Here is a 10,640-nt window from a genome sequence, read left to right on the forward strand (position 1 = left end):
AGCCCGATCCGTTCAGTGGTTTGAGCTGTGCGTTGACAAATCACTATGTCAGTCAGTCAGTCACCTTTGAGTTTTATATAAGATAGATTGCAGAAATTAGTTCTCAACTTACTGAGAAATTATCTCGAGGTGTTACGAACGACTACCGAGAAATTCAGTTCATATTCTGAATATTGCGTTTTACCTGTTACTGAGAAGTAGTGTGTGCTCATAATATCTCAAAGGACATGTATTTTCGAAGAACACTTACTGCATGAACGTATTGTAGAGGCAATATTGCGACTTCTAGTTCAGATGGTATACTCTTCAGAAATTGACATACACGTACTCAAAATTCTCTGTTCGATTGTGGCACTTACTTTTTTTCTACAACTTAGCCAATGGTTCCCAAACTGTGTTTGACCACCAGTGGTCCGCGGATTTCAAAATATGGTCCGCGAATGATTTTAAAATTTTAAATTTTCCGTATGATTATTACACTTTATTTTTATTATACCTATGTACATAGTGGTCCCTGTCAACAAGAATAATATAAATGTGGTCCCCGACTAAGAAAAGGTTGGGAGCCCCTGTTAAGCATATTCTTACCTCGTCACTCACGTTTTGTGAGACGTAATTACGACGATTTTAATTCTTTACGATCAATTCAATAATAGACTATACACACATGTTCCATTTCCGAGAATCAGGTCGTTTCCTACCGATTGATAGGTTTGGTCGAAATCTTCGTATGTTGATGTTACGATGGTGTCGTTTCCTACGGCATTAGCCAATTAAGTAATTATGTCATATTACCGAAATGTAGTAGTCATCACTCGTTTACTACGAAACTACTAACTTGTTTCGGCACTTATGTACGTAACATGAGGTCAGTGTGACTTGACATTATTAGTGTCAACTTTGTTTACTCAATAAAAGCACGTTTACAAGAAATTGTTGCTCACACGTTGAAATACTCGCAAAGATTTTGAGTTTTCTTACTTCTAGAGTGCAAAATATTACAAGATTCTACTGATATTTTAATTAAAACGCTCCTTTTTCTTATTTACTAGCTGACCCGCGCAACTTCGCTTGCGTCACAGAGAGAATGGGTCATAATTTTCCCCGTTTTTGTAACATGTTTTACTGTTACTCTGCTCCCATTGGTCGTAGCGTGATGATATATAGCCCATAGCCTTCCTCGATAAATGGGCTATCTAACACTGAAATATTTTTTCAAATTGGATCAGTAGTTCCTGAGATTAGCGCGTTCAAACAAACAAACAAACTCTTCAGCTTTATAATATTAGTATAGATATGGCTTTATAGCATCTGCATTAAGAAATAAACAGTTTGGATTTAACCACAACTATACCAAGAACGAATTACCGCAGATAAACCAAGTCGAAAGTTGTCAAAAATTATAGTAATAAACCACTATGATGGTTAATTCAGCCCAAATACAGTAACGTACGACAATTTTGACTTAATGTAGACCACAAAGTACCAGAATTTTAAGCCTTTCAAAGTAGCTAGCAAAAAACAAAAACATACCGCTTATTACACGACAAACTGAGACAGACACACCTCTTTTAAAGCCTAGTGCCCACTATCGACACGAATGGCATACCTTAAGACGCTCTGCTATGCTTCACAGTGGCAGTCTTCAGATTTATTGCTTTAGCATACTCAGGACGCCTACACTACAAAGGTCTTCGGTATCGTAAGGCATACCTGAGGATGTCTCAGTATACTCCGGAGGTCCTCGATAGCGTACGTTGTCAAAAGGATGTGTTGTTATCTTTTGCTTTACCTAGGGATAGCTGCCCCCTATATACCTAGGGAGTACTTTGCTAATAAAGTTACGACTTTTCTCTTTATAAGCTTGCACTTTTATTAATTCTGTGATTGAAGCTAGAGCATAATTAAGCATACCTCGTCTTGACTCCTCAACGATAATTGGTGTCTGGGACTAAGTATGCCAAAGGATTGCTTGACATACCTTGCCGCAAGTGGACGCCGAGCTTAAGGCACGCAGCCAAAAGTTCAGATTGGCCGTGATAGGGCTTTAGAAAGGCCACGGGAACAAGATCATAAATACAGCAGCCTGTTGTACTAAAGCACTGGTTACGTAATAATATTGTTTTATATGTTACTATGTATATATTATTTTGTCTGTTGCCAGCTGGTGGTTTTACTTTCAGTAAGGTTTTAAGAACGTGTTGTATTCGTGGTTACAGATTTAAAATTACATAACGCGTAACGTTCTTCACTGCAAATTTTGGCTTGGCAATTTTTGGTAATTATTAATTTTTTAAGATTTAGGTTTTAAGGATACATTAAAAAACATTCCCGGCATATTTTATACCAATATTTTATTATACCTAAACGGAACTTGGGCTCGATAAATACGTAGATGAATTTATATGTAGAATTTACAAATAACTTGTAACATTTGCAGAGCTGACTACTTTTTCAGTTAGAAATATTTATGTTGTGTTTATTGTTCGTCTGGACTTCAGTTATCTTCGTTTATTACTTTACGAAGAATTCGCTCGATTTTTGTTCGCGAATTCATGGCAAAATAAATATTATATCGGACACAACTAATAGACTTAAGCACTAAGTTCAATATTGACATTTATTTTAAGTAATTACGAAATAATCTCGTTTTACCGACGCGTGTTCATTCACGTGGGTTTGTTTGAGTTTATTGTTTGTTCTGTTCTTCTATAAAGATAATTTCGTCCATTCATAGAATGTTACTAAGCTAGAATTCGGCGATGTAAACTACTACTTCACTTGCAGTCACGGCTGATATTAATGTGTGATAACTTTATTGAAATTATTATCTAGGCATCATCAAAATATTAATAAAATAAAATTGACAATAGCTCCAAATTTTTTTTCAGGCACTATATTTTTGGTGTCGATCGATCAAATATCATTGCATCCATAATTTTAGCTACACGTCACCAGTAGGAATTACAAACCACATTTTGTTTGTTGACAATATCTCAACATTAGCAACGAATAAATATTTCGATTCTAACCAGTTACGTACACAATTCTTACTGGCTCAAATAATTTATACGATTCTCGAGTATTACCACACAATTCTCTTCCTACCGACGAAAATGGACCATAGCATCAATAATCTCTGTCATACTTAATAATACAGAGGCAATTTCAAGAATTGTACCTTGCGATACACCACAGCCGTTTTTTGTCTTACGTGAGGGAAATTTGTGAAGAAAACCGACTCCTAAGGGATCTTAGAATATCTTGGGTCCTTTTCAACGGCTGAGTTTCGCTTGTCACGTCTTTTTCAAAAATACTTCTTGGCATAACAAGTTTGTTACTGCTTGAATTTTAGGTATTTGGATGATAACAAAATGTTTCACAAATCATAGTAAATCTTACCAATATTAAAGTGCAAAAGCTTGGATGTTTGGACAGTTGTTTCTTACTCGATCACGCCAAAACGACTGAATGAATTTTGATGAAATTTGGTACACAGATAGTTTATTATCTAAATTAACACATAAAACAGGACCTGTAAGGCTTTATCATCGGGAAATCTTTTTAAGTGGACTAGGTACGAACAGAAACTAGCTTGTTATATCAGAGTGTAGACATCTGTGATTTGGATCGTAGTTCTCTTGACACATTTATATTTGCAATCATTCATATATTAGTTCGAGTACGTCAATGTTAAATGATGTTTTAGTTATTTGCTGCATTCAATCTCTGTTCGAAATTGCTTGTTCTAGTAACTGTATCCATTCTACATTGCGTTCTAAGTTTGATTGAAATCGCGTGCTTCATCGACTTGCTATTAGTATACCGAAACACGCACCAGTATCCGTCTATACATATTGTCTATGTATATTTATGTTTGTAGTTTGTACCGAAATTACATCTATGCAGCGAAAAGTGCCGAAAGCATTATTTGTTCGCGCTAACGCTGCCTCGATTGCTCATCTAATGTGAGTGCCGGATTGTACTTAATCTTGGATTGAATTCAAAGTGTTAGTGGATTTTTTGGTAGTTAATATTTATTACCTTACTATTACACAGTTGTTTAGGAAGTTCTCGGATTATCTGTAGTATAATAACATCAAGCTGAAGAGTTTCTTTGATTGAATCGCTATCGCATTCATCGCATAATCGCAATCTGAGGTACTTGAGGTTCTAATTGAAAAATAATATTCAATATTCTGGCTATTGTGGAAGGGTGCTGGCTGTATAAGATCATTCTACGGCTAATAAACGGCAACCAGAAATAAAAAATGTTGTAAAAACGGAAAAACTAAAGTGCCTACGAAGTCGCGGGCGACTACTAGTATCATATAAATGCTAAATTCGGACGTCGACAATAATATATGATTCTCGAATTCGATGGATTTCCAAAATAGTTTGACCGTTATTATTACACTTTAAAACACATTCCGAGCTAGCGAAACTAAAAACAATTTCATAAAACCGAAAATACTTTATACGGGTACAATATCGAAAATTTCAATATAAAACTGTGGAGTCAACAATTTAAATGTTTCCGATATTAAAACGTGGAGTATTGAAATGGATACTGATATTACGGCTTGCCGTCCGAGTTCCGATACATTCTGCTTCACGTGTTCCGGTAATAAGGAAGCGATACTACCGGCCATTCATAACGCCTTAGTAGTATTTCTTTTAACAATTTCTGACGTGAAGAAACATTTTGTTTTAATAGTAGTTTATGTAGCGTAAAATGTGTAATTATTTTTTGTGACATACTTTACATAGGCAATGAAAATTCAAGGTGATTTCTAACCACTAAGTAGTGACAACTGAGATATTGATAAATTTTGTAAGAGAATCTGATCGATGCCTCGAGCGTATTTAGAAAGAACTTTATTTTGGTAATTTTCAATTAATGTCAAACTTAATGTATAATAGAATACGGGAATTAACGCGAACACGCATTTTACCTTAAAATGCCTAAAAAATATGAGGGTGGATGGACATTCGTCCGCCTCATATACACGAAGTCCTGTCATCGCTGCTCCAGTCTGCCTGGGACCACGGCGAGTGCAACCTGCGCCGAAACGTTAGGCATTTTAAGGTAAAATGCGTGTTCGCGTTAATTCCCGTATTCTATTATACATTAAACATGCAACGCGAGAGTTTAAAAGTTATAATGTCAAACTTTCTTGACTATACTTGACTATATATTCTGTTATGAGGTGCACAACAGAATAGATAGGTACTATCGAACCAACTGATTCATGACCCATTTTGCCGATAATTCGTTTGACACCGTCAAAACAGTAAGAATTTCGTCTCTATCGTCAAAGTTGCACTTAGGACATTTTAAACATGCATACGACTGTGTTATGATGTATCTACGACTACGTACAACTTTGACCTTTGTTATTACAGTGCGTTTTCGAGATACGTTTTCGATAAATCACTCTTAATTTGAATGTAGATTGTAAGTAGTCTAAACTCTTTTCACTACCAAAAAACCTATTTGTGTCAAATATCAAATAGCACGTCATTTAGAAATCTGTGAAACGATTAGGGTAACCATTACAGTCATTGCCCATCATACAGTGATTGCCAATGTTAAGGAATAATACTTTTATTTTAATTTCTAAAGTAACCAGTTCAAATAAATTGCGATATATGTCATTTTTAGAATATTGGTAACATTTTTAATTTATAGAACTCATGTCCGACGTTTGCGCGACAGGCGTGTAGTTCGAAAAGAAAAAGTAAAAGTTTGTTGCAATATTTGTTAAGGATAACACATTTGAATTAACAGTATTCGCTAGTTTTTATAGTTTTTAAGTGTTTTATATTGAATTAGTATAAAGTTATTGAAACAAAGGACTGATGTTCTTTTAGAAAGAATATTTAAGTTGCGTTTATAATAGAGTTTATGTCAATGTTTTACTAAATAAAGACACTATTGACCAAAATTGTGTATCAATTCCTTAACCGGGTAATAACTATGCTGGTTACCCTATATTATTTAATTTTTATAGTTACATTATTTCCTATAATGGCCGAATAAACCATGCCCTGAGTGGGTATCGAACCCACTCCTGACGCGTCGCAGTCGTAACATCAACCCACTACGCCACGGAGCCTGTTGAAAACGGCAGCAAAGCATTATTGTATTGGCGCACAAAGATTTGTCGCAATAATGACAGATAACAAATTCATTACCAAGGAAACGAAGGTTCAAGCCAATTTCGACCTACGCGTATATAGACGCGTTTTAGAAAATGAGCACATGGTGGGTCATGATTCAGTTTGTTCGATAGTACATGTATTGTGTTTTTATAGCGTACGTTCTGTAAAATACTAAGCATTTTACTTCCAAAGAAAAAGCACTTTCTTTTAAAAATGTATTCACATATGAGCTGTGGTATGTAGATTATGAGATCCAAATTCCATGAGGCGATTTCATTAGTAGGTAGCTGTTATTAAAGCTAATATAGGATTGCAATCACAAACTAGCCTAGAAGAATATGACTTTACTATTAAATAATGTGTATCGTGCTGTAACTATAACTACTAAAATTAAAACCGTATAACAAGTATGCAGCCTGTAATATACTTAATAGAATAATTTACAAGTCTTCTTAAAATAAGTGGCGTTTTAGTTGTAAAAAGGTTTCAAATGTTTTACTTAAACGGACACGATTTCTATTTTCAAGGCATATGTAATTCTATAATAGGTCATTTAGTTCTTATACTAGTATTTTATTACAGTTTTAAAAACATGCAATTAAGAATTGCGTGTATATCATTACTCATCATTATGTACGTTATAGTAATAATGTGGAGATACTTTTGTACCTGTGTGGTCGATTTCTTAACGAAAATTTGCGTGTTATACAATTATGTTATCCTTTGTTTATTAATGTTGTTTACTATGTATATGGTGTTATACTAATATACTTATACTACCTGACGAGGAATACCCACGAAAGTTTTGGTTTTGAAGATTTCTGCTTTTCTTGCCTCAAAAATTGACAGATTAAGCCCAAAATTTTTTTTCTCACCTTTAATTTGCAAAGTTCACCCTTCGTATCGAAAATTCGTATTGTGTTATGTATGTATCATACATAAGTATACATTTTTATTTTAACAATATACTATTTCCGAACGATACTTTAGTGAACAGCTAATATACATATATCTCAAAATCTCAATAATCAGCCACGCTATAACAACAATACTCACTCAATTTAAAAGATAGTAACTTACGTTTTGAACTTTTCAATAAAACTTATGACTTTTACGATTTTCACCTGTGATTTTTACAGCCAGTGTTTCCCAACAAACCTTTAAATTGCAAAGTAAAAGCATAATTCGTCAAAGATTATCTAGGACAGATTGTGTTGAAACGTAGGTAAATAGTCACTGTGATTTGAAACAATTTGGCAATTTGAAACTAACTTCAAGGTTTAAGATTTAGATCTTAGTTTTATTTTGAGCTAGACTTTACCGCATTTAATTGTCGTAACGGTTTGTCAAGATCAATTAGAGCCGCGGTAAATTATTAGGTGTCTTAAGATTTTGGAAGCGTGAAAACTCTAATTTTTAAGGTTAAATGTCTATTTTTAGTGACATAAATTTTAATTTTTGTTTTCTAAAACACTATCTTGATTTTTCTTTAGTGATGAATTAGCAATTGAAATAGGTTCCTATTGTTATACACTCAGCGGCAGAAAAAGTGGCCCAAAGTGAAACTACGATAAAACTTTTTATCATAACAATACATGGTTATTATTTTGGCTATAACTATTAGTTAAACAGTTTATACACAAGTTTAGTTATAATTTACACTAAATAGTCGTAATTTTTTATCAAAAATGGGAAAAAATAAAAAATACAGGTTTTTTCGTAATCGTTTATTAAAAGTTTTCGCAAAAATCTAATTCTGCACCAAAGAAAAAATCAAGTTTATACCGCGTGTTAACTTCTCTAGCATTTATGGTGACCTGCATGCGTTCTGGCATGCTTTGGAGGATGTTTTAATTACTTCTTGAAGAATTTTATCCCACACTCTGACTAGAGCGGATCTTAGCTCACCAAGTGATTCTGGTGGGTTGGGCAGTGCACGTACACTGTTTTTTAGCATGTGCCAGACATGTTCTACGGGGCTGATGTCTGAGCTACGAGCAGGCTAAGCCAGTTTTTGAATCCCGATATCAGCAAGGTACGACTCCACAACGCGGGCGCTACGAGCGCGCGCATTAAACTGCATTAGAGTTAATCCTCCCGACCAATGAAATCCATAAGTGGTACAACATGGTCTTGGAGGATTTCTTCAATGTACTTGGCTGCTGTTAGGCTCTGATCTACGATGACAAGCTCCGTACGTGCCTCCAAACATACACCTCCCCACACCATAACAGACCCACCTTTGTAACTGACCGTCTGACGTGTTGTGTTGGGAAGAAACCGTTCTTAGTGGCGCTTGTACACTCTCTCACGACCATTTGGTGCTCTTAATGCTATTCAGCACTCATAGGTAAACAAGAACTTGCTCCATTGGTCGATGGACCAATTCACATGTTTACGAGCAAATCGTAATCGCGCAACTTGATGGTGTCTCTCGAGTTCTGGTACTCGGGCTGGTCTTCCTGCCCGTAAATTACGTTCTCTTATCCTTTGCCTTATCTTCCGTTCACTAAGAATGACTCCGCGTTCCGCTTGAAGCCTCTAGTGAATCTCAAACGCTGTCGGAAAGCTGTTTCTCAACACCTCGAGGTTAACAAATCGGTCATCTCTTGCGGATGTACATCGTGTTCGTCCACTTCCTGGTCGCCGCGTGTAGAGAACAGTCTCACGATACCTCCTAATCGCAGACCTTATAGTGGTACGCGATACATTGAAAAATGCAGCCACCTCTCAATGGTAATGGCCCTGATCGGACAACAAGACCACCTAAGCCACTTGTTCAGCAGTAAGTGGCATCTTCAAATCTTTTCTAAAATCTAAATAGACCAGTCATCAATAAAAATCATACAAAAAATCGTTTCCGTGCAGCAATATTTCAAAATACAGAATTCAACTGACCTCTCGAATCATCACCGAATTCAGTTCTAACACACATTGTTAGAAAAAGTCATCCGTCACTTAAATTAATCTCAAATTAAACACTTTATAACACTAAACAGATCACTTCGCAACTACTTACAACAATATATCTTTCATATATTACTTAATTTGTTTACAAATTCAGGATAAGCGCTTGGGCCACTTTTTCTGCCGCTGAGTGTATTTGTAAGAGGTTTAGAAATCATCATGTAATAAGATCAAGTGATGTTTTAATTGCGTGACTGAAGGTCTTAGTTTCTTACGTAGATTTCATCCTAAATTTTATAATATTTTTTATAAAACGATATAACTTTTTGGATATTATCACAAAGTTATTTATTATTTATTTTTTAGTAGATTGAACTTCTTTTGAAAAATGTTGTAAATAATACACATTGTAAAAACTTGTATATTATTATTACCTTTTTACCAACCGAGAACGGTTACTATTACTTATTTCTTACTAAAAACCATATTTAAATCCTAAATTGTTATTATAAAGATACCCAAAAAAATGCACTCAAAACTACTTCATTTTGTATTAAAAAACGTCTCAACTCTCAAAAACTTACCTTCACAAAATAAAAATCCAGTTTCAAAAATCACAAAAACCGTTAACAAAATCGACGTTCAATATTTAAGATTCGAGTAGCGACGCGTGCGCGTGCATTGAACGCGCGTATTCGCAACTGACAGTGCCCTACCACGTTCTACGGGCACCCCTCTACGAAGCCTACGTTATGATCACGTTGTAGTACTAGATGAATGTAATTCTTTAGACTGTTTGTCTGCTCATAGCCTATCTTTACTCAAATACTGATCAAATACTTATGTTGGGCTTCCTAATCTGTCTTTCGGTATTCTTATCTTTAGCATATCTCATATAATTATTTATTCTATGTTTTTAAATAACTCGTTTCTGTCCTACTGCAGGGCAAGGGTCTCCATCCAAACGAGGGGGAAGGATTAGGCCTTGAGTCCACCAACTGGCCAAGTGCGGGTGGGGACTTCCTCATATTATTATAATGATCTATTCATTGACAGTGACTGTTACCCTGTTTATAAAAAAATATTCACTGAATTAGCGCTGAGCAATCTGCGGAGGTCAGTTTTTGAATTACTGAACTCGACTGCTGCTAAACTATACTTAAGTACGAGCGAGTCTTCAAGAAAGAGATTAAAAAAAACTAGTCTGAATGACTTACAAATAAATAATGCGACTTTATCAGAATCGACAAAATCTTTATACAGTGCGTTTTTTTTAGAAAATACTTATCATATTCTATATTTTCGAATATTTCCATAACCTTGGTCTTATTTTTAACTAGCCAAACCGAGTAGGTATTCGGCGAAATTATGAGATTATCAGTAAGTAACCAACTCCCAGAGCCAAAAAATAAGGAGCACAATTGTCGTTAAAAGCACATTTTTCACTTACGTAAAGACTATAATTAAAGTATACCGTTTCGGATATTGAAAGGTCTTTCGGACGATAAATTACGCCGCCACATGTAAGTAATTACATACATATAATGTCAAAACCATGTGGTACATGT

The 10,640-nt window shown here is 35.1% G+C and overlaps 1 protein-coding gene across 1 annotated transcript in view; it reads right to left on the bottom strand.

Moving 5' to 3' along the window:
- Nucleotides 1–9,810, bottom strand: part of Ugt50B3 (UDP-glycosyltransferase family 50 member B3) — a 64,838-nt gene extending 55,028 nt beyond the window's left edge. The window contains exon 1 of the mRNA XM_076120952.1: nucleotides 9,657–9,810. The gene's annotated coding sequence lies outside the window, so the exon portion shown is untranslated. The remainder of the gene's footprint in view (nucleotides 1–9,656) is intronic.
- Between the last annotated feature and the right edge of the window lie 830 nt (nucleotides 9,811–10,640).

The sequence above is a fragment of the Anticarsia gemmatalis genome, chromosome 12 (genome assembly GCF_050436995.1).
Source record: "Anticarsia gemmatalis isolate Benzon Research Colony breed Stoneville strain chromosome 12, ilAntGemm2 primary, whole genome shotgun sequence".
Taxonomy (NCBI): Eukaryota; Metazoa; Arthropoda; class Insecta; order Lepidoptera; family Erebidae; genus Anticarsia; species Anticarsia gemmatalis.